A 26,617-nucleotide genomic window follows, 5' to 3' on the forward strand; every position below is an offset into this window, starting at 1 on the left:
GCGATCCTTCTCTGGTGTCCTCATGCCTTTTCTATGTCTCATCTGCAACCTAGGCATCTCCATCATATCCAGACTCATGAGCTGTCACACTTCTCCACTTTAAAAGTCGGTACCCATGAAGTGCACACCAGTTCACCATCATTCCTGCTCCTAGCTGCGGCAGACCAGTGATGAGCCTGCTCTTTCCAAAGTCAATTCCTCCATTGTTCCTCCATTAGCTCGCTTCCATCCAGATCACTCTTCTTCCTTCTCTCTTGGTTCCTTGATTGTTCGACTCAATCCTTCTTCTCCAACTCAATTCCTTCCCTCTGTACGAAAGACCACCTTTTTAAAACCCAGCTGTGCTGCACCTAATTTTTTTATCAATCTGTAGCATATTCAGCTGCACTAACTGCCTTACCTGCACGTTACACGTGCAACAGCACTGTTTGCCTTTCCAACACATAACATTTTAGAATAATGTTAAAAACAACTGATAGCACAATGACACAAAGTGTCACACTCCCTAAAACTAGTTACCATTTCCTCATATAGGAAAAGATAACCAATATTGAAACCATAGGGCTGCAGGACAATCTCTACTAGGCAATTAGTTAGTTTTAAAACATCTGACTTCCCTCTCCAATACATTTATAATCAGTTTAGCCCAGGCCAAAGAACCAGGGTTGACCAGTGGAAGTGACTCTAAAACACCCTTAAAGTTCGCCTTAAAACTGGACAGACTAGCATTACTAACTGAAAGAATCTAACTGAATAATGTCCACTTTGGCTCTGCATGATTCAAGAAATGGCATATCATTTTGAGACAAAAAAAAAACAGAAAAAGAGAATTGGGAGGACAGTACTCACCCCAAAAACAATTACAAAATTACTAAAATGGAGTAAGGCAAAAATGTTGGATGAAAAAAATATTGTGAAATCAAATTACATTGGAACAGAAAAGGTTTACTCAGCAAAATATATAGTGTTATAGAACCTGAAAAAATCTTTCCTTGGGATCACAAACAGAGGCACTAGACATGTTCCTACTGGAATTGATAAACTCTCCATGATTTGTACACCTTGTAAGCATGTTAACTGATCTTATTCGCCTGGAAGAATCCTAATGCACTTCCATAATTGGAAAATTACTTCCTATATTACCTATATCTAGAAAAAAATCAAATATACTTTGTGTGAAAATGTAAAAAGGTAAGAATTCATTAATCTTATTCTAAAAATATGTTTAACTGAAATTGAGGGTGTATGCTGTAATAGACTCTCTACACTGGGTAAGGGTGTATTTTTACTGTCAATTAAAATTAATACATTGTAAAGGAATATTCCATCCAAAAATGATATATTTTATATGCTACTTACCCCTTGTAGTTTGTAGAGATGGTTGAGAAAAATATTTAATATTGTGTTGTCATGCAAAATGAAGCAAAAACGTTCATGATATAATACAATTCAATAGTGACAATCCAAAAGTGACTAATACTGTACAACAGCAAATGATGGGGAAAACTTCCATGAAAAACAAAATAAATCATGTTACTCATGATGCATAATCCATATGTCAGTTATCCAGTCATATGCCCAAAACATGCAAAACACATTCTGTTTTGCTAATACTTCCGGAAAAATAAGTACACATTATAAACTGGAAACTAAAACCACATTGGATTTACTTTTTCAATTAAGGATCAGCCCCGTTCATTGGTCAGGGGTACACAGGCAACAATACAAACTACATAATGTATGTAACATTAAAAAAAAAATGGGGTGAGTAATTCTTAAAATATATCTATGATTTACTGATTTAATTGTATTTTGGACAGTCCTTCATCTTTTCTTGTTAGCAATATGTGATTAATTGTGGTATTATAACTCTACTGCTATAATTCATATATCTCAAAATAAAACTTTTCAATAAAAAAAATGACAGTACTAATCTACCTCTTTACTAGACTAGTTTACATTATTCAAAGGATGCCCAACTAGTAGCTCAATTACAGATTGTACTTATTTCAACAACTTAAGCATCTATTTTGTGCATGTAATCTCTTACATTTTATTTACCTTGTGTGTTTAACCCTTGTCAATTTCACTGTAAAAGTCTCTGTTGCCCAGCTGCTGGCTGACAGATCTCTAGGATATCCAAGAATGATGTATCTGTTACTTTCAACTACAGTGGATACTGACAGACTGACTGGCAGTTTGATGGGTTTGATTGCCTGCTCAATAGCGGTACTGTTTCAGCAAAAAGCAGTGACGAATAGTGATCAAAAATGTATAATTACCACAAGGAATGAAAGCATGATTATTTTATATGATTTTTGCATTCAAAGTATGTGTCTAATGTGCAATGCTAGTGTCTGGGCTTGTGCTAATAGGTGATATCACTGGCAATCAACAATTGATTACTTACATCGCCAATGGATGTTCATTTGATAATGATTTGAACCACATGATTAAACATATCGTAAATACTCTGTTTACAATAGGCACTTATATCCGGATTGTACATGGATAGGCTGTAAATACTTTATACACATTGTGCTAGGGTTATAGGGCCCCAATAAAAATGTCTGTCTGGACAAGAATTTTGTGCTTGTGCTAGCAGCATTAGCTAGTCTGCTGGATGCCGTACGTGCAAATGACTACGTGAGTTCGTCATCTGATAATCTTTTGCAATAATAACATTTTTTCTTAGACAACAAATAACTGATTAAATTGTTTAGCATGCGATGGTCATTTGTTTTGAAGCCGAAGTGTGTTTTTCTATAGTAAATAAGTCATTTTCACTGCAGAAAACGAACACTGTATGCTTAACCAGTTAAAATGGTGATGATAACTTTGTCAATCGGAGATGTTTTTTTTTTCTTCAAATAACATTCCATATAAATAAACCATGTTTTACAAAAATAGGTTTGAAACAAATCAACCCCCCCACTTGAGAAAGAGAGCTAGGCCAGCAGAGTAAAACTTTATACTGAAAAGCTAAAAATTAGTAAATAGGTTAATTAATAAATGAATAAAGATAAATGGAGATGTTTAAAGGGATGATCAGTCACCCGAGAACATTACACATTGCCCAAGTGTTTGCACAAAAAAGGAGAAACAAAACCATGTCAAAAGCTCATACACAGCATATGATGTAGACTTTCATGCTAAAACTAAGTTATATGAAAAGAAAAATGGAAGAACTGAAGTCTCTTGCATTTTTGTTGGACTTCCTAATAATCAAAGTGCTTTTCTTTTAATCCAACTTATCATACAGGGTTATTTAGAAAAGATTTGTAGATAAACATTTCTAGTAATATTTTACAGTATGGTTTAAAATCATTTGAGCCAATATATTGAATAGTCTCAGCAAACAGCTTGCATTGGTGAAAAGGCTGAATTTTTCAATTTTTCCCCGATTTGACAGACTATGTTAAAACTTCTTATCTATGTCACATTGAAAAGTAAAATTCATAACTGTTATTTACCTCTGCAGTGGTTTGTGAGTCAGCAAGTCAAAATCTCTAAGACCTGCAAGATCTTTAAATGTCACTGTATTTCCATTAGATCTTTGTTTACATGGAATTTGGTTTAGTGAAGCTCACATAAACAAAAAGTCAAACATGCAACATAAAGATAACACTAACCATAAATCGTCCTCAATCTCTAAGCATCCGTTATAATACTATATATATGTATATCATCAAACCTAAAATAAAAATAAAAATGCATTTAAATTAGCAAATGACACATGGTCCTGGCTCCATTCCTAGTTAAAAAGTAAAGCTGTATTTCTGTCTGCTCAAAGGGTTATGTACATTTTACAACTTATGTACTTTTTGCAATAAGATACAGGACTTATTCCATCTGATATTGTATAGTACTGTACTTTGTAACATCTATTATGTTTATATTAAATTTAGTTCTACATCATATCTGCTCAAAGTTTGCAATTTGAAAATTATACATATATATTTTTTAATGTATATATATGTTCAATAATTTGTGATTGAAATAACTTTATGCAATACTAATAATGCTACAGAGATAACGTTAATCTGAGATTATATTAAGTATGGATTTCCTACTCTAAAATTGAATAATGGCTGACCATGTACACATCAGTATGACTTAAACATATAAGCAGAAACTAATTCAAAGCTCACCAGACACAGAAAACATGAATGTAAAAATGGATTAACCTGTTTCGAGTACTTTATTCCTTATTACAAAAATGAAGACAATTATAAATTTTTTTTCTTACTTATGTAGAAAAGTGTAATATTGTGATCTTAATGTGCACTCCATTGATTATGTTGTTAATTTGTAACATAAAACATAGTTAGTAATGTTACATTTGAGGAAACGCATACAGAGGTCAACTTCTAATCATAATTTGGAATGATGTCTTTAAATCAAGAGTGCTGGCACAGTTGTTTTGAAACCCGGCTTTGTCACAGTCTTTGTGAAATTTGTTTATTTTGTATAGTTTGATTTCCTTCCAACATCTCAAAAAATGTTTTTGTTAGGTATTTGTGACTTAACTCTCCATTTGAGTGCTCTACGGTGGACTAGTGATCTGCTCAGAGTTAAGTTTTGACTTATGCTAAATGTTGCTGGTGTAGATTCTGGTTCTTTGTGACCCTAAAATTGAACTGAGTAGGTTCAGAAAATAAATGGATGGGTGTCTGGATAAATAATGGATCTGTGTTTTAAATACAAGAAATCTTTTCAGATAAAAGAAAATTTTAAGTCTAAATTCTATTTCCCAAAGCATACATATGGCAAAAACTTTACTCTCCTTGTATTGAGTTTTTCTTATAAGCAACAAACACATTATGGTTGCCTCTCTTTAATGAATTTATGTAAATAAAACCAATCCCTTCAAATGGTATATAAATCTGTACATGAAATAGGTGTCCAGTATACATAAGAATTTTATTTTAAATTTTTTTCCTTTCTTATGATAAGCGTGTTGGACAATAATCCCTGCATACAATTAAACTTAAAATGAAAACTCACTCTTTACTCAATAATAGAGAAATAGTAATTTTTATTTTTAAACCAGGGTTTAATATTTATCAGTTTCTGTGGTTTGTACGGCAGATGTAATTTTTGGAACTTCCTTCCTTATTCATGGGAAGGTTTGAGATTGTTGATTATTTCCCATACTATTTTTGATAATTAGCAGATCTAAATATTTAAAAGCCGATTCCAGAGAACATATTGTCATTGTTGAACACTTCCTTTTCTGCTGCATTAAAGCCATACAACTTTTGTAAAGTTTACATTTGATTTTGGTAAGGTTTCAATTAAATCTAGTTGTGAGTGAAGTGACTGTTCAGTTTCAAAATTCTTTTAATTTCATTGACATATTTCAGCATCACTTTCAAAGGGACAAAGCTCTACAATGAAAGAAATACATTTCTTAAGGTTGTGATATTTAATTTCTACAAGCTAAATACAAATACACTTCAGCATACCTTTAAATTAGTTTTTTTTTAATTTCTGTACAGCTTAGACCTAGAAAACGCTTGACTTCGATAAACATTCTGTCTCTGCAATTAAGATAACACAATATAAATACATACTGTGATTATTTTTATATCTATAAACAATTAGCATTCAGCTGTTTCAAATTTCACAATATCTGAAATGAACCTTTTAGTAACTCTAAATGTGTATAGCAAAACCCATGAAACTAACCTTTACGGTGTTAAACTAACATTTAAAAATTTTTTTGTAAACGTGTTTCGATAAAAACCCTTCCATTGTCCAGTTTTGCTGTGGAGATTCCAGATTGCTTAGAATATATATGAATTTATTTCACAATACATTAGAATGGGAATAATTTCAGATACCTAAAAATACCTTAAACTGAAGTTTCAAATATTTTGATATCAGCAAATGTTAACCTGTCCTGCTATGCAAGTGATGCTGTCTATAAGAGTTTGCTATCAACCTTCCTTGCACTTCATCATATGCCCTTTGAAGCATTCTTGACTGCTCTAAATTTCACTTTTGCGTTGTAAATAATAAAAAGTTTGTCGTAATTTAAACCAAATACACAGTGCATACCATTTCAAAAACCAGGATATACAACATTTATATGGGTTATTCAAACAGTTAAGTGAATTTTCAGTTAAGGTATGTCATACCTATAATTGGCTATTTTTAACAGGAGAGGATGTATGAGAGGATTAGGAAAAAAATAAAAAATGATGACTCCTTATTTCTGAAATTAGCATTAATTATTTTTTTCCATTGTAGGTAAGTTAAATATCTGCTAAAATGATTAATGTTTTTCTTTAAATTCTTGTGGTGCTTTTTGAATAAGTGAAAAATGTAGTAATATTACTCCCCTCTCTAACTACCTATGAATTCCATAAGACCCATACTGGAAAGTCAAGAAAGCTTGTTTAAAGAAAACAACAAAACTTGTGATGTTTACAAGACTACGGTAAGCAGCAGAAACTGAATAGTGCAAACTTAACTTTCCATATATGTACAGTATATGTATTTATTATGAATGTAATTTCAAATTAAGATTTAAGATCCCTCTACAGCTACAAAAATCAATATGTGTATTTAACTTGCCCAGCCACAGTTATTAACAAAAATTTCACTTGAGAGAATGAAAAGTAATGACAATCAGAATCAAACAACATACAATGTTCTGAACTAGATTTCTTACAAATAAAGCAACATGAATCAATGTCCACTCATCAGTTATACCACTTTTGTGCTTAGTGTATGAATATTGTTTGCCTATCTAAAGATGGTATGATTATCCTATGATTTATCATATACTTGGAATCTTTTATACTGGACTTTTTATTTTTTTATTCTGGCATTTACTTATTATAATTAAATAAATCTATGAATGTGTGTGCTAAGAGAGGTACTAAATATTATTGGTTGATTATTCAACCCACTTTTTGATTCCATTATTCCAGTTCATGTCCGCGATGAACTAGAACATACTCTGAGTACATCAGGACCCCCTGGACCATTAACCACTCAATCACAAAGCACACTCTTCAATACATTCTTGCAATAAAACCCTGGGACAATACAGGGAAAGCAATTTAACCTCAACACTATGTCTTTAGAGTGTAGGAGGAAAGGAAAACAGCAGGGAAGAACATGGTATCTCCATATTCAAGTACTGGTTTAAAGGTAGAGGCTCACCATCCCAACTTTTTACATCAGCTGACAAAATTGCATTTCTATTGTATACTACTTCAGTCAGTGACTGTACCTTTTTGTACAAATTAAAATATTAAAGCTACTAAATCAAGTCAAGACCAATGACGCACAACAGAATGTCTTGTTATGTAAACCACTACAAGTCCATACACATTCATAAACCATTTGACTCATTTTCAGAAAGCAACAAAATCAAGAACTGGTGATCTTAATAAACTGTAAAAATAATATCACTAAACATTTACTACCTTAATAAAACTTTGTTGTATTAAGCAGTCCAAAAAATGAAATACAATAATGAAACGTTCAAAACTATACAAAATATAAGCTGATTTAGTACGCATAGTAACTCAAATGTATATTTTAAGAGCAATTTAAGAGGTAATGTATTATTCTATGACATTCAAAGGCATTTTCAAATGAGCTTTACCAACTTAAACACTCACATAGTTTCCTTTTTAGTTGCCAACAATTTCCCCCCCTAAACATTTTATAATTATTTTATGCTTTAAACAATTATTGAACAAAATTGATCCTTAAAAAACATCATATGCATGTCATCTTCAGACAGAAACATTTTATCTGAAAAATACATCTATTTAAAAGAGTTGTGCAGTTATTTACTATCATAGGTCAGTTATTACTCTACATTGTTAATATAACTTGATTATGTACATGTTGACCATATTTAATTTAAAATAAATGATTTAATCAAAACACCATACAAAGTAAGTGCATTGTACGTAACAATTCATAATTCAAGCTATGAGGAAAAAAAAACATTTATTTTTAGCAAGAGCAGGCATGAAAAAATACGCATGCTTTAATTCTACCTTTTATAAGTGAGGTACTAATTATATCTCATATTTTATCTACCAGAAAGTCAGTGTAAACATTATATGAAAAAGTGGAAATTTTCTAACAGCAGTCCCAAAAGCAGCAATACTACCCATATTTACTATCCATATTTATGTGTATATTACATAAAATACTTCTTTACAGAACAAGCTGAAGCTATATAAAACTGAGGTCCACCACTTTACAGCTTATGTACCTTTTTCTTTCAGATGATATGTCTATCTGTCTTTGCTTCCACAGGATGAATAGAAAATGTATATATACTACATACAGTAACAAATTATATGATGCACAGTTTTATTCAAATCTTTGTAAAGCAAGCGGTAAACATTTTTTCACAGAATTCAATTTAATTTAAACACAATTACTTTATAGTTGTTAAAAATATCAGGATTCTGAATTTCACTTGATTCATTTCAACATATGGTAGATTATCTCAGCAGATACAGTCTATTGCTTATACAACAATAGAAATAAAAAAAATTAATATGCAAATGCCACAAGTTAACTTTGCCAATATGGTTTAATAAGTGCAGCTGGTTTTAAAAAAGGAAAATTTTCTACAATTAGAAGTGTAGTAAATAAAATGTTCAGAAATATGTGTAATACATCTTTATTGTATAGAGCTTATTCGTATGTGAAACAGGTTTACCAAGTATATTATAATAAATAAGGCCTCACATAATTTTTTAAAACATTTCTTGATGCAGTCCTGACATTAATTTTGTAACGAATCCTTAACTGTAGGTTTTCTTTCTCAGATATTCACATAGCCTATAACATATTCTCAAACCCGCTTAATCCAATTCAGGGTTGCAGGAGGCCTGCCATTCTTTAATACTCTAAAAAACAAAACCTAAACAAAACTAAACTCAATTCTCAAATAAGGCATACTTTTCTATTTGTTAATTTTCGTTTTAATTTTGTTTTACTACCCAGACAGACATGTTGTTCGATGGCTTGAGTATGCTCCAAGGAAAGCTAGAAGGTTGTACAGTTAACTCCCAGGGTGTAATTCTAAACCATACAACCTACTACCTCAACCTGGATGCACACAGATTTTGAAGTCCAACATATCCTTCATGGCTTCCAAAAGTATTTTTGCAGTAAGAACTAAAAGCTTAAACAATGCGCATTTACCTTATTTTGAACAAGTCATTCACTTTTACATATTTATTTGCATTCAATTTGCACAAACATTAGGAATATAGTTTTATTTAAAAATTGTATAATATCTATAACTTTCTGGTATTTTTACTATTGTAAAATATCATATAAAACTAAAGCACATAATGCTTCATTATTTTAGTAATGTATTGAAAAAACTGGGAAGGTATAAAATAACCTCTAGTTCATTATTCTTAAAAAGTCATAGTCATTATGCAGTTAAATGTTATATGACTAAAAATATGAGGTCATGTGCTGCAAATATTTTGGCTGCTGGAACATGAAGGACTGCTGTGGTCAATTCCACATTCTGCCCTTTTTTTAATGCAGCCTCAGGTACTATTTACAACTGGGTGGGATCCACCTACTTCCAGGCAATCTCCCTGTCTACCAGGTCACCTTACCGTCTTACAATTTCTACGAGATTTCAGCTGTTATTATATGTCCACTTGTAAAAAATACTTACATGCAAGATAAAATATAAAAGGTAAATATTATATATATATATATATATATTCTATATATATATATATATATATAGCTAAGTATGAAGATGTTAACAAATTCATCTTTGAAAATAATAAATATAAGCTTCAGGTTGTAAAAAAAATAACCAATGATATTTTTATTGTGTATTTAATGTAATGAGTTTGGAATATATTATAAAACAACTTTTAAGTTTGTTGATTTGTTCATATAACTGCATTAACTATATGTTCTGTCAACAAAAACATTTTCACTAAATAAAAGGGCAACTTTGAGTTTAAAATGAAATTAAATAAAGCTAAATGAAAAAGCAATAGTACAGTTTACTATTAAAAACATACAGAGAAATCACTTTCAAGTAATTTTGTTTTTATCTGCGTTTCTTGAAAAAATTATAGTTTGTTTTGATCTAGTGATAAACTTTTGAACATACTATAATGGCTCATTGTATGACAGTTTCTTGTATCTGTTCAAAGCATTTTAATGTTAAAAGCCCTTCAAGCTATGTTCTTTAATTTATATGTACCTACAACATGACTTATGCTGTCATTATTTTAATTTATTCTGTTTTCTTTTAACTATATTCAAGAAGGGCTGCATATTAAATAATATTTTTAGATACTCTTTTTGTAGCATTTTTTTTAAACTTTAATAGAGCATAACCATTTACAACCAATGTTAATGTTTCTATGCATAACAACAACTAACCATGAAACAACAACTCAAATCAATAAAAAATGGTCACAGTACCATTGAAACCTAAATTAGAAAAGTGGGTTGGAAAAGAGGAACAGGTGAACTTGTTGATTTAGCAACACTAGGTATATGCAGTAGACAGATAGACTAAATGATTTCATTAAATGTTACACACCAGTACAGCACCAAATGTTTGGCCAAAAAAAGAGAAATTTCTAACTTTATATACTTTAGATAACAAAATATACTGAATTTAGTTTTCACTGCCCTACCAGATCACTTTGCAAAACACCATCCAAACGTAATCGGCCAACTATAGTAGCCATATGCAAAACCAGCAGATGTGCAAAAATTATATTTACCAAATATTTAGCAAATTAATCATTGGAACATAATGCTGCACTGTTTGAATAACAATCCATCATACTACAAATACGTACTTTTGTTAGTTTTATAAAAAATATTATATTACTAACACGTCATTTATTATTAATCATAAATGTAAAATAACTTAAAATGCATATACATATTTCCAAGAAGCTTATCTTATTAATAAAAATGTGTGTAAAGAAAAAAAAAAAGAAGTTTTCAGGTTTATTACCACATTGACACAGACCCATAGAAGCGAGCTTGTGAAACCAAATTCACCACAAGATCGGATCTACGGGTTTATGGCAAAAGGCATACTCTTTCAGATAACATTTTAAACAAATATGGAGGAAAACAGTGAATATGGAATTAAACAAGGAGATCTGTTGACAAGGCAATACACTGGGCATATTGCATATCATTCAAACATAGTGAAATTGTTTAAAAAAAAAACTACATAATTCCAATTGATATAATTACAAAGTGAAATATTATGGTACATCAGTTTAAAATGAACATGTGGAATTGAGCAACAGCATTTATTTTTACAACATATTTTAATGTTACAGCTGAATACAATAAAACAGAAAAGCATAGTGACCACTTAGTACAACTTTCCTAAATAAAACAAAAGTGATAAAGACTACTTAAACCTACTAGAAGTATTATTTTAGAAAGTATAATGCAGACTAATACAGTCATCTTTCAGATTTGAAGAAACTATAAATATGAATTGAGGTTAAAGATTGTTCTCCTTAGTAATGTACTTTAAATTAATATAATTCTCAAAAGTCTGGACAAATAATTTACCATATAGTATAACTAACGCAAAATAAAGTGCAAATTTGATCTTTTAAGTGAAAATGGTAAAATTGTATAACATTTTGCGGATGCAATTCATGCATCCATAAAACTCTCTTTTTGGCCCACAAACATTGCTGAGATACTGCTCAAAATAGTAAAAGAAGCAGTATTCAATTGCATTATGTATACTGTAAATTATGAATTCTCAAAATTAAAAACGATTAAATAAAAGACGCAAAAAGCTCACTGGTAGATAAACTTATTCTACAAATGTGTCTTTACAAAGTTTTAAAAAACACGCATTTTTAAAATACATTGGCAACAGGTATGATTTTTTTTTTTTTTACAGTCCATAAACTTTGATTTTTTAACACCATTTTGTATCAGACATTATAAACAGTAACTTTTTTTTGCTTAAGCAAATTAGCAGTGACTAGGACCTTTTAATACTGAAATTTACTTTAGACATAAGGCCAGTATAATTTTGAGATAGGTAACTTAAGTATCTTAGGTCATCTATATGTTCATTATTACATCAGAATGGGATTTATTTTCAAAAACTCAAAACCATATTTGTATAAAACACAAAAGAACACTATGAAGACTGTGTTATAACTCAATTACAATGGTTTAGCAACTGGAAAATATGACCTTAATTTTAGTAATTTTTTTAAAGAACATCTTAAACTTATAAACCAAGCAAATGCAAATTCTGTTTTGTGTTTTACCTGTGCTGATGCTCCATGTTAGATTCCTTTCCAAGGCCCCAGCATAATTTTTTGCTACAAAAATGAACAAAATGGTATTAATATATGAAAACTCACTTAGATAAAAAGAATATATACGCATATATATATATATATATATATATATATATATAAACACACACATAATGACTGGCTTCAGAATTTGTACAAAGTAACTTCACATAAACTACTGTTTAACACAATTAGTACAGATTTTACATAGTGTCCATAACACTGAAAATGAAATTCCACACAAACCAAATTAAAAATAACATTGTCAATGCAAAAAACACTTGCCAGAAGTAAGTAATATGAAAATGTCTGTAATTACATAAAAGCAAAATATACTAAAAGTTTTCAGAAGACAATGAAACATGTGAAAATAGTAAGACCTCAAATAATGCTTTGGCTTTATAACTACGGGAGCTTTTGTTTGTCATTTTTCTGTTAATCTGTGCAAGATTTTTTAACATTTTAATTTGTGGTTAGGAAAACCTTATACTATTTATTAGTAACTTTGTTTCTACAAGGATCCAAACTTCCTTTTTAAAAAAAATGAAGGAGAGATTTTGTCATTAAAGTGTACCCTGGAGCAAAATAACTCATTTTTCTCTTGCCAAGACAGTATTCTAAAAGTTTTATTTTATTTAAAACATATACTTATTTATGAGAATGAACACTCACTTAATAGTTGAATTAATTTAAACTGATTTACATTTCACCAATTTGCAAGCTTTTAAAACTGACAAAAAACTTTTAAAAGCTACATATCACAAAAAAAAACATTTAACAAAAAAAAACTTCTCAAATGTTATTTAGTTAAATAAAAAGTTTAGACTTTTAGGTATCTTCATTTTAATCAATTACACATATCATAAATTAAGTGTAAATTTGGCAAGGGCATTAAACAACAAATGTAAAGTGCTGCCGTAAGTATGCTGCAACATTTTAAACATTCACAGAATATTTAAAAAGAAGTACTAATATAGAAACCTAACAGGTGGAAAGGTGTAAGATGTGAATTCTACACTGGTCATCTTGTATATTCTGCTTTCAAACTGCACCCATTTCTTAACAATGCAAATATCAAATCACGTCTGCTATATGTTTTTTTTCCAATTTGGCAATCTGAAGAAATCTGTTAAATTCATCAAATTGGTTTGCAAATTTATTTATAAGTATAAAGCAGACTGAAATTCAATCACATCCGAAACTGTTCAAAAAGAATATAAACTGTTTATGTCACATCGACAGTGCTTGACGATTTCATTTACAAAGGTGCTTTTTAAAACCATTCTTATCAGACTAGCCTATCACTGACATAATTACAACACAAGCACATGTACCCTTCACAGTTCTTCACCTGAGGGTAATTAACATTTTAACCAATTGCCCATAATGCAAAAAAATAAATATTTCCTTACGAAATTTTAAAAAGCAATTCTCCTACTAAGTAAGCCTTGGAGTAACCTTGCACCATCAAGTTTGAGTAACCTGTTATATAATTTGAACAGGTAGTAATAATAAATATTAAATCACGACACACAAAGAAAAAAAAACAGCATTTATTTTTACTTACTTCAGTAACACATTCTGTTAAAGTACAGCAAGACTACACACTTCCATTAATATCAAGAAATATATGTTTACAGTAAGAATAAGAAAAATAAAATATGGTATACCTGCAATCACTCAAAACTTTTTTCAGCCTCTTTGGAACACTCTTATGAATGCAACAGTGAAGCGATGCCAACAAAATGAAATAATTTTAAAAAACAGAAAAGTTTAGCTCTGGGAAAGGCAAGGCAAGGCACTTTACTTAACAAAGGTCTAGCATGTCTCAGTTTCTGCGATGCTATAGATGATTCAAGTTTTTTGTGTTATATTTGGAAAAGCAGATGTTCATTTATTTTTGTTTATTTTATTCAATATATTGTATATAAATATTTTGCAGCATTGTATATAAATATTATTTCATATCAGGAAAATTTCTGATTCTCTTTGATGCATGCTCCAATGAATCCCAAATTAAAATAAGTTGATGTGCCCCCTTTTTTCCTTGACAAAGAAAAAAAAAATCTGGTCAGAATTCTGAGCACAAATTACTGCGCAAAAGCTGCACCAATCCTCACCGCAACTGCCTGCACAGTAGTGATGGTGGGAGAAGCGGGCGAACTTTACCAAGGCTGCGTTGGCTTTGTAAATTATAGAGTGTACAAATCTGCTGAAGCAAGGGGGTGACCAAGGCAGGATGCCAGCTTACTTCAATATGCTGCGATGAGCTCATGTTCAATTCAGTCGCCCTAGTTGCCCAACGCAAATGCCTGTGCCATGAGACAGTTTCAAACTTTTGTTCTTCAGCTTCACAAAAGAGCACTTGGAATCAGGTTATTGACAAACACATGCCAGAATATTTAGTTGTTGTTTGATATTTTTTATTAATTCTCCCCCCTTCCCTAGAGTTTAAATATCCCTTCTAACCTTTCCTTTCAAACTGAAGATAAGCAGCAGGATTTATCAGGCGTGAAAGGGACAGAGTCCTGGTGGCTTGCCAAAAAAACAGAATAAAAGAGAAGTTGTGTTTCGGAGCTCAATTGCTTGCTGAGTCGGGGTAAAGTCATCGCTGTATGATCCGCCATTTTCTGAGCAATGCAAGAAAGAAAAAAATAAAATAAAGTCTTTTACAGGCATTGCTTTCCAAGTCTCTCTCTCTCTCTCCCTCTCATCCTCTCTCTCTTTTGGCACCATTACAAAATCTCAGCCGTAAGGTCACATGATCCTCTGCCAACAGCGGAGTGCATTCCCATAAACCATTCTGCTGACATTGCAAAGGCATCTATTGTCTAGTTCAGAACCTAAGCTCAGCCTGCTCACAAAATGCATCACCTTCGGGGGGCTGGGAGTCATGGCAACATCTACCTGGCAGGCTGCCCACTTTTCCTGCCCATCAAGAGGAGATGGAATTGCGTTGCCTAATGTAATGATGAATAGGAATGTGTGGAGTCGTCCAAAGTAAATCTGATGCTCATATTGCATGCTTCGTTTTCACTGCAAACACTGGCTCCTTTTCATTTAAAAAAAAGAAAACTCTTTCCAGCTAAAGCAGTAAATGTTATAATCTGCCTTGTCTGGGTTTTTATTTTATAACACACCCAAATCATTAGATGCAAATGATAGCCAGAAATCTTTACTCAAAAAATGTCTTTCTAGTTCCAGAAAACTTAAAGAAAAAAAAAAAGCCTGGGTATCGTCCTAGATGAAAAACCACTTCAAACTGCATACTTTTAATATTTGAAATACTTATTCAAATGACTGTGTTTGCTCTAACAACAGGATACTTAGCCTAGTGAATTTTAAAACTGAAGAGATCATCATCAAAAAGAGAAAAAAAGTCAAGTATAATAACATCCCACATATCCTTCAAAGAATGCTATGAACATGTAGATTAATTATAAACGTAGAGAGTGTTTTCTTGCATATTGCATTTCCGTGCCTCTACATAATAAAATGAGCACCGCAAAAATAAATTTTGAAAATGACCACAAGGCATCTATTTCAGACTGCATAATTTTTAAAAATGAAAGCAGCCTCTTTTAATAAAAATAGAAGAGGTTGCTTTTAGAGTTTTAAGGAGAAACTATTTTGTTTCAATCCTTGTAACCGGAAAGCCAAAAAGACAGCTGCCAAGCTCCCAAAATGAACAGTGTATAAAATCAAGCTACAAATATAAATCCTCAAACATTCTTTGATTCTGCTTAGAGTACACCACCTACAAAAACAGGACTTCAACAAAAGTCAACTCATCCACAAACTCTTTTTTAAGTTAAAATATTTATGATAGTGACAAAAGAAGTTAACTGCTTTGCTTCATAAAGTCATTGTGACCAGTACTTTTATGCTTTTAAATGCATTTTTACCTATCTAACTAATACAACTCAGAAATGTTAGCACTAAGGATCAGGCAACTTAAAATAAAGTTTGCTGTCTAAGCCACCTTTGAGAAAGATGTAATAAAACATCTTTACAAATATCTATTCTATCCTTCCATATTCCATACCCGCTTTATCTTGGTCAGGTTTATAGGGAAACTGGAGCCTATTTTAACCATAATTGATGAAAAGCAAGTTAGCCTGCCAGAAATAACAAGCTTTAAATGGCCAGCTGAAGTTATATATATCAAGCGCAAAGGCAGGAATCAACCCTGGGCAAGACGCCAGCCCAACATGGGCACACTCACTCACATTAAGGCAATTTACAGTTTTCAATTAACATGACCTAAACATCTGGAACAAGGGAGGAAGCTTAACTATATGGGGAAAACTCTAGCAGACATGCAGAGAACTTTTTGAGTCCATGCATGAAATACCCAGGGTAAAATTTGAATCAGGTGTCTACTGCTATCCATATACAATGGTAACTACTGCAGCAGCACGCAAGCCATGGTAGTATATATTGTATATTTACGTATTATTTCCTTTTTCTCTGTAGCATTAATTTATTTCTAAAATGCTTAACACTTGTAAGTTAAATCCTCATTAATTTCATTACTAAGTTAGGGAGAACAGCAGAGTCTAGTCAAGGATGGCTACTTCATCAACAGGCACTTATACATACAATACAGTCACTGAACAAAGTAATCTAATCAGCCAGTCATGTGGCAGCAGCACCATGCATAAAATCGTGAAAGTTAGGAACTTCAGTTAATGTTCATATCAAACACCAGAATGGGGGAAATATGTGATCTTAGTGATTTCGATCAGTACATGATTGTTGGTGACAGATGCGATAGTTTGAGTATTTCTGTAACTGCTGATCTCCTGGGATTTTCATGTACAAGAATTTCTAGAGTTTACTCAGAATGGTACAAGAAATATCCAGTGAGTGGCAGCTCTGTGGACAGAAATGCCTTGCTGATGAGAGAGGTCAGAGGAGAATGTCCAAACTGGGTTGAGCTGTGAAATAGGCTACAGTAACAAAGATGAACTCTGTACAACTGTGGTGCGCAGAAAAGCATCTCAGAATGCACAAGATGTCGACATCTGAGGCGAATGGGCTACAACTGCAGAAGAACTTATTGGGTTCAACTCCTGTCAGCCAAGAACAGGAATATGAGGTGGCAGCGGGCACAGACTCACCAAAACTGTACAGTTGAAGGCAGTTGAGAAAATCTGGTGCAGTGAAAATTGATTTCTACAGAGGCACATGGATGGCAGCGTTCAAATCCATGCACCCAATCTGCCTTTTTTCAATAGATCAGACTGGTTATAGTGGTGTAATAGAGTGGGGAATTTTTTCTTGGCATACTTTTGGCCTGCTAATACCAATCAAGCTTTACTTGAATTCCACATCCTATTTTACTGTTGCTTCTGACTATATGCATCCCTTCCTAGTCACAATTTATTCATTTTCTAATGGCTACTTCCAGCATAATAATACACCATATCACAAAACAACAGTCATCTCAAACTGATTTCATGAACATGACGATTAGTTCAATGTTCTTCAGTGGTTTTCCTTGTCACCAGATCTGAATCCAATAGAGCATCTTTGGGATGTGGCAGAAATGGAGATTTGCAGTATGAATGTGCAGCAACTGTATAATGCATTTATGTCAACATGAACCAGAATCTCAAATTCACAACATCTTATTGAATCCATGCCATGAAGAACTGGAGCTGTTTTGAGAGCAAAGAAAACCATGCCCAGTATTAGTATAGTGTTCCTATTAAGTTTTACCAACAACTTGCACATTTAATGGATTAAATTAGATTGCCTGAAAAAAACCCTCATGAACAAAGGGAGAACAGACAAACCTCACACAGTAGCAGAGGCTGCAAATCAAATCTATATCCCAGGAGCTGTGAGGCATTAACAACACCTATTATGTCACTGTATTGAACAATTCTATTAAAAAAAAAGTTAACTGATGGCATCTATTGACGCTTAATGTCACCAAAAAGAACATACTGACATTAAAATGTATATAAGAAGTCCTCAGCACAAAAAATTTGAAAGATTTTAAAACACATAAAAAGTGTATTACAACACAAAAAAGGCCATTGGAGGTCATTGTAATAATAGACGCTAAAATCAAAATGTTTAACCCTACCCTTTAACCCTAAATTATAGTTTTACTGAGTGAAATGCAATTTTACGTAAGCAGATTATTTTTCTGCAATAGTGTTATAAATCAAAATAACTGAATGCTGCATAATACCCATTATAAAAGAAAATTAGTCTGGTAAGTGATTCATATAAAGTATAGAGATGTATTTTGAAGGCTGCTTCTATAATGTGCTCAAAACCTTCTAGGTATTGTGAATCAAGCTTAGGCAGAGATGAGCAGAACAACTAACAAACTCAAATTTTGTTAAAAATTATAATTAGATTGCAGCATATTCGTGATCTGTCCAACTATGCCAAGTATTTTGTCATAGAATCACACCGTGATACATCTCAGTTTTTCGGGATTTGCACTGTGGACAGGTGGAGTGTAGTGCCAGTGCTGCTCAGAAGGTGGGGACTGAGTGAGTAAAACAGAGGGCTCAGCTGATGTCACCAGGGAACGTTCTGCTTACAGTACTTCTGAAGTCCTTTGTAATCCAGATGTTGCAAGGTTGTAGCTGGCCACTGGCAGTTATTTCACTGCAAATTACCAAACTAGGATAGATCCTGGTGTGATTCCATGACAGCATGAATAAAGCTGAGTTCCCATCTATGTGTATGAATGTGCATATATGTTTAATCTGGCATCATGCAACTCTAGTTTCTTCCCTGATGACTTTTATGTATCTAGCCACTCCATTAATACAGTCATTAATTATTCTGGCAGAAATACATCATATTTTGTATTGGATTTGTCAGAAAAGACTTGTATGAATTTGTTTTATTTACTGAGTAATCCAGGTCATGGACTAGCAATTATAGTATAACTTAATGCAGTACTTATGGCTATTATTAGGGTCTCTCAAGTTAATTTTATCCATGCATCCATCCACTTTCTAGCTGCCTCATTTAAATTCACTGTTACAGGCATCAGAAACCTATCACAACAGCACTTGCCACAAAACAAAACTAATCCTGGAAAGGATGCCAGTAAATAATAGGGCTTGATCACATACACACCCATACTGATCCAGTTTAGAGTCATCAATTAATTAGAACAATTGTGACGAGAATAGGATATTCAGGTCAACAACCTTGTTAGTCTTTTTCACCTAGTTTGCCCAAAACAACATCAAGTTGAGATTTGAAGGATCATCCACCACACTAATTGGTAATGTATTTCATGTGTCTATGTTTCTTTGGATGAACTACTGTACTTCTTTCAAACATTTATGCAAAATCTTTCCTTAACAAATTTCCAGTTGTGTCCCCATGTTCTTCTTTCAGAATTTATTTTAAAGTAACAGCTAATCCACTTTACTAATTACTGTCATAAATTCAAACACTCTCAGCCATATCACCTTTTAATCTGTTTGTTTAAAATGAAAAGGTTCAAGCTCATAACTCTCTGTCCTGGAATCAACCTAGTTGCTTCCCTCTGAACCTCCTGTAGTGCTGCTATGTATTTTTTTTAGTAATAGGGAGGTTAAAAATATACATTGCATTCCAGATAAGTTGTCACCAATGAATTATATAACTGATGTATAATGTCCCTTGACCTGTACTGTACATATTGTGATATATAACTTATATATATAAAAATCCTATTATCCTTGTTGATAACTTCTCTAAACTATATTAATCTAGATACTGATGAGTCCACTATGAATTCCACTTCTTTTCAGAAGGTATACTTTCAAGTTTTAGACCTCCCATCATACATTCAAATCTAACATATCTACTTTCTATGTGTAATAACTTAAATTAATTTACATCTGTCACAAATCTACTCAAGCCTTTACACCTAGTTTGGTAACATCTGCAAAATTAACCAGCTTGAAAATTATATTCTTGTCCAGATGATTTTTCTATATTTAAAAGAGCAGCAGCCCAAGAACTGATTCCTAAGGGACACCGCATTTAGCATTGCAAAATTCTTAAAAACTTAATTTCACTATAGACCTTTGCTTCCTGTGTTCAAGCCAATTTTGTACCTACATACACACACCACATTTTGATTTCCCACTTTGTTTTGTTGGATGCCATTCTCTCATTAGGTACTTATGAAAAGCCTTCTGAAATTCAAGATAAATAATATCATATGCACTTCTCTTATACGGTTTTGTTGCTTCCTCCAGAATACTAGTGAACTTCACTGTCCAAATCCAGGTTAACTATTTGCTAACACCTGTTTTAGATACTGCATGTGCTGCTCGATTTTTTCCTTAATTGCTTATATTAAATTTACCTGTGATGCACTTTAAGAGTACCGGTTTATAGTTCCCTGGATCAGCCCAATCACCATTTTTATATAATGGGATAATATTTTCTAGCTGTCATGCTTTAAGAATTCTCCCGTTTTAAAAAATATGCGTCAATGGTTTAAATATGAACTTAGTAACTTCCCTAAGTACCCGAGAATAAATGTTCAGATCATAGCATAGTTAGATCAAATGTATCAGATCATAGCTTTGTTAGATTTCAGCGCATTTAAGTACTGTAGTAGTATGTCTCTCACGAACAACTTTCAAATCACTATGTATCTCTTTAATAGTCTCTGTTACTTTTAGAAGATAATTGACTTCTTCACCCATAATAACTTCAAAGCACTTGCAATTTCACTGTTTGTAAATTGTAGCTTGCCCTTATAGTTCTGAATGCTCTTCAACACCATCTTCTTTTACTACTACAATATTGAAAGGATCTCTTTGGATCACCTTTCACCTTTTTTTCAATATTTCTCTCCAATTCCTTTTAGCTTTGCCAATATCTTTTTTAAACCATTGCTCTCAAATGCCCTGCTGTTAAAATTGGAGTTATTGGTCTTAAATGCCCTATACAGCTGTTTTTTATTCTTTGTACCTTCGTTGTTAGCTCCTTATTATCCACCACAGAGTTCTCTTAATTTCTTACTGCTTCTAAATTTTGGGATAATCTCACCCTGCATTTTTCATTAAACACTTTTAAATCTGCTTCAGCTGACTCCATACTTAGAGGCTTATTTCAATTTATCTTATTTAGGCTTTGCTGCATCTGCTCAGGATCCGCCCTACTAAAATTAAATTTAACTGCTTTAGTTATTAAACATGCACTCTGCCAAAACAGTGTGAAATGTATTATATTATGATCATTATATGCTAATGGTTCAATCACATCTATCCCCTGAATCCTATCCAGATTATTACAGAATGCTAAATCTAAACTGGTGCTCCCCCTCATTGGTGCTTTAATATACTGTGCTAAAAATAATCATTGATTGTATATGAAAACACCTGTCTTTGTGCTCTGCAAATCTAACTTGGTAGATAATAGGAAATAGCAGTGTTCCAGCAGAATATATAGACATTTGAAAATTTGCATATATTGGCACTTGGAGAATTTGCAAACTCTGTATAGACTGGTGACCGGGCTAGAATACAGACTCAGTGTCCTGGAGATGCGGGGTACCAATGATAAGCACCCAACTAATTTTCCTTTCTATGTTTGTATGTTGCACTGTGTCACTTTGGCATTACTGAATAAATTTAAAAGTAAAAACTTAAAATTCTCTTATAAGCTCTCAGCAAAAAGAGTTTGGTATAACACTGTTAGAAACATATAAGTGAAACTTGCAGTGTAGGATGTGGTTGTATATTTTATCAATACAAATGATATAAAAAAAACCTCCATAAACAAACACTGAAAAGGTTCAGCTTTGTCATTTTTTTTTCTCTACACCTTGCTGAGCAGAGTCTGCACAGCACACCTGTGGTTTAGTTTATTAGGGGCACAGTACTGTAGGATCCATGAACATGTATATAATTTGAAAGAAATATTCAGTGTTCAAAGTTAATATGTAGTATGCTCATCTCTTTCCATATGGAATTAATAAAGAAGCAGCTGTTTGTGGTTTTTGTATAAATGTGATGATTGAAAAATATTTTAAATTAATAGTGAGAAAAAAACACAATGACAATGACTAAAGATTTCTTGGGATCATATGGCACAATGAATCTGTTGCTATAAGCTTCATGCTGTTAATGCTTATATATTAAAATATAAAAAGACCTTTGACTCATAAATGCCATTTACACCTGAAATTTTTAAAAGAAATTGTAAACTAGTAATTGAAAAAAATGAACTAGTTCAGCACAGTGCATCCAGTCAACTGGAACTACAGTAGGAAAGGCAACTCTTTTAACCAGCAGTAATCTATGGAATACCTGGAACTGATGCTTAAATACAATAACACACTAAATAGTAAAAGGAAGAACAAGCTGTTTTTTTGTTTTTTTTTTAAAGATTTTGTTATGTATGTATCTGATTTGCAGGTTTAAAATTTTAAAAATGAAATTGTTCAATCCTTTGTTTTACAATACGTCATATATCTTAAAATTGATTTGCCAGCAACTGGTAATCATTAAATTCCAATAGTCACTCAAGTTTATAAATGATTTGATAAGTGAAACTGGCAAAGTTTCAAAGCTTGACTAAAGTTTGTAACAATCAAGCTTTGAGTTTCATTTAGTGCTCTGAAATTTTATCATCTGTCTGAATAATTTTGCCATGTCCTTTTGGACCTAAGTACGAGGTATTCTGTAGTAACTATATCATTTATCTCTGTTACAAGATATTAACCATATATCTATTGGTCATATTTCTTTATTTACTGAATACAGAACACCACCATGAGAAAACAGGAGAAGTGTATTATATGTGGTTAGTTAGTGGCTTTATTTGCCATGCATCATTAGGACTTCATATAATGTTTATGTAATTGTCTGTATAACTATAATATGAAAAGTTACAGTAGCAGCTTTTTTATATAAGGACTTATATAACGGTCAATATCTCAATGGTTTGGTTAACATCTGTTAATTAAAGAAAAATAAAGTGAAATTTCTGAGGGTTCATTACAGTTTCATACTGAAGTTCAGTAGTTGCAGTTGTGCTACAGTTTAGTTTTTTATGCCCCAGAAATGTGTAAGGACTGGCACCCTGTCATTGTTCCTGCTATGCACCAGATGACAGCTGCGATTGGCTCTAACTGCAATGCAACCTTGCTGTGGATAACCAGGTTATGAAAATGGATGGATGAATTGACTGTGTTATGGTGCCTTCCAACAATGAGTTTGCACAGAGTCTCTATGATTGTATGATTTTATGGGATTCCATTAAGAACTTCTTTTTTTCTCCATAAGTCCATCCATCCATCCATTATCCAACCCACTGAATCCGAACACAGGGTCACAGGGGTCTGCTGGAGCCAATCCCAGCCAACACAGGGCACAAGGCAGGAACCAATCCCGGGCAGGGTGCCAACCCACCGCAGTTCTCCATAAGTCCAAATTTCAAAAAGTTTCTAAAATTATCCAAATGTAAAATGTTTATTATTGGGTTTGTAATAAGGTTTTTTAAGTTTAAAGCTTTTATTTCTATAATATTTTTCCATGTTGTTTCAGTTTCAATTTAGTTTTTAGCTTGGTTTTATGAAATTCTGACTATTTCTATCTTAGATTTTACTTTTGATAACTTGTTTTAATTAGTTTTTATTTGTTTTTAATTTTCAGCTTATATGCTCAGAAACAAGGCTGCTTACATTGGCAGCACAGGACATTCTAAATTTTGGATCAAACACTTCATAACTTATGAAGGCAGGTAATTCACATAACCTCCAGGACATTCTTTATAAAAGCAGTTTAGGGTGTTTTTAAATTTCTCAGGACCATTCACTTTGAGTTCCAAGAACTGGAGCACCACATCCTAAGTTACACACTTGCTCTTGTTATGCAACTGCATCTCTGTTGTTAGTTATTAATACTAAAACATAAGTAATATGATAGTTATAATTTGTTACTAACCTGCGCCTAGTCTGTTTCTATTCTTGGTACTCAAATGTGGCACTTGGTGCCACTGGCCTACTGCCAAGTTGTCTGCCTGCCTATGGAAAAGACATCTTTGGCGGAGGAGCACTGGAATCGTCGGGTAGAAGGGTCTTTTCATCAGATTGGCTGGAACAGCACTGACTCAGCTGTGGAATGGCAAGTAGGGGGAAAGCAGCTTGATGGCTGAGGTCTCCAGGACTCTGAACAAATCTGAATCATATTATGTGATTTCATCTACTCTTGCATTTTGTTCTGTACTTGTAATATTACTATTGTACTATTGTATTGTATTTAGGACTAGTGTGTTCAGTTCTGTGTATTATATTGTATTATACCTCTTTTTTGACACCCACTGCATGGCCAACCTACCTGGAAAGGGGTCTGTCTCTGAACTGCCTTTCCCAAGATTTCTTCCATTTTTTTTATCTACAAAGGTTTTTTTTTGTTGCGAGTTTTTCTTGTCTTCTTAGAGATTCGAGGCTGGGGCGCTGTCAAAAAAACAGGGCCTGTTAATGCCCATTGCAGCACTCCTTGTGTGATTTTGGGCTATACAAAAATACATTTTATAATACATTTTGTATTGTATTGTTAGTAACAGTGTTGTATATGTTCAAAAGCAAATTCTGTCTACGCAGCTAAGAACAATAATGATCATTAAGATACATAGCCAAATAGTTCATATCCATTTCATAAAAAATATATAAAAAAGATTTAGAAGTGACATGATTTTATTCAAAAACGCACTAAAAATAAAAAACATTTTTTTCTTGTACTAATAAGAAGTCAAGCAAAATGACACCTTTTATTGGCTAACTAAAAAGATAACACCCTTATATTTTCTTGTACTAAGATTTTGTTTGTCATACAGTATGTGACTAGAAATAAAATTGTGGGGCACCCATAAAGAATTAATCTTTCATAGTAAAGCCCAACATTTTATCCAATGAGCCAATATCGCCAAATCACTGAAAAGAGTATTTCGCCAAATTTATATATAAGAGATGAAAATTGGTACAATTAAAAAAAAAATTAGTTGGCGTACACTGGTCTCGAACCTAACCACTTGACAAATTTTGCTTAACTGACAAATTGAAATAATTTGATAAAACTTCCATATCAATTAATCAAAATTATTTTTTTAATACTAATTTTTCTACATAGGTCTTGAACCTTCAACTATTTGATCAAATGTGGAACACACTAACCACTAGACTAACACAGCTAATTTTTCATACACAGGTCAAAACCCGTTATAGTGAATACAAAAGTAACAACATTTTTAGAATAATAAATCATTTTTGTGGGCCCAGAAAACCATTCATACAACATCATGTTAAACATATTTTGTTTAGCAAATGTTTTTTCGATCAAAAATGGCCAGCGAAGATAATGCAATGCAAAAAATACTTAATGCTGTGCCTACACTTCCCCCCCCCCCCCGAGTCTCAAGAACCTTGCAACAGGCTGTCTCAAAGAAAGAGACAATCCGAAATTTCTGGCCTTGAGCAGTCCCGATATGAGTGTAGGCCTGACATTACATAGGTATAGCTGAATTTAGAGTCAGCACTCTACCTGCTCTCCACATGGGTAGTTGTGTCATGTGTGCGGATACTGTAATGTTCGAGTTTCATAGTGCTTCTCAAAGTTTCCTTTGAGATAAACAAAAAAGTGAGAAACAGCATCAGTTTATGCTGAAAGAAAACTTAACAATCCTAGAAAAAAGTTAACACTGGAATGAAGAAAAATGATGTGGTGAAAGCATTCAGAATCTCGCCTTCATCTTCATCTAACATCTTGTTTTCAAATAAAATATTTTTTGCAGTTTAAGAAGCACTGTTTTTTTGTACAGGTATTGTCAAGTTTGAGTCACAGAGTTGCACGAGAGCCAGTAAGAGGAGTCCAAGTTTTCAATGAAAATACAGGTTATTTATTACTGTATAGAGAAAGCAGGTACAGCCTCAAGACTTCGTTGAAAATCTGAGCTGTCAGGAGCCGCAACATAGGGATTTGTCCTGCTTTAACTCCCATCTTCGGGTTAGAAGAACACCAGCAGGTTGGAATCACCACTATAGCAAATGTGATCTGGAGGAGACAGATCACGAGAGTGCAAAGAAGAGCATTTCAAAGCCTGATGTTAAATATTCTAAACATTGTGTGCCAAGCACATTACACAGTAAGCCTGATCCTGTAAAGAACAACCAATTACTATGCCCTTGGTTTACTGTTTAGCAGAAACAGCAGAGCAGCTACTGAGCTGTCCTTGTGCTGCTACCATTAGAGATAGGGACCTTGGTCACAATAATATATGCATTTTCCCCATATTAATTA

The 26,617-nt window shown here is 32.8% G+C and overlaps 1 long non-coding RNA gene across 7 annotated transcripts in view; it reads right to left on the minus strand.

Moving 5' to 3' along the window:
• Positions 1–26,617, minus strand: part of LOC114650484 (uncharacterized) — a 605,078-nt gene that overhangs the window by 238,676 nt on the left and 339,785 nt on the right. For 6 of the 7 annotated variants that reach the window (XR_007934844.1, XR_007934843.1, XR_007934842.1 and 3 more), the window contains one exon: positions 12,303–12,356. This is a non-coding gene — a long non-coding RNA (uncharacterized LOC114650484). Of the gene's footprint in view, positions 1–12,302; positions 12,357–14,002; positions 14,796–26,617 lie in introns of those variants that run through there. The other variant, XR_003716012.2, reaches the window with a different exon arrangement.

Source organism: Erpetoichthys calabaricus, chromosome 4, assembly GCF_900747795.2.
Source record: "Erpetoichthys calabaricus chromosome 4, fErpCal1.3, whole genome shotgun sequence".
Classification (NCBI taxonomy): Eukaryota; Metazoa; Chordata; class Cladistia; order Polypteriformes; family Polypteridae; genus Erpetoichthys; species Erpetoichthys calabaricus.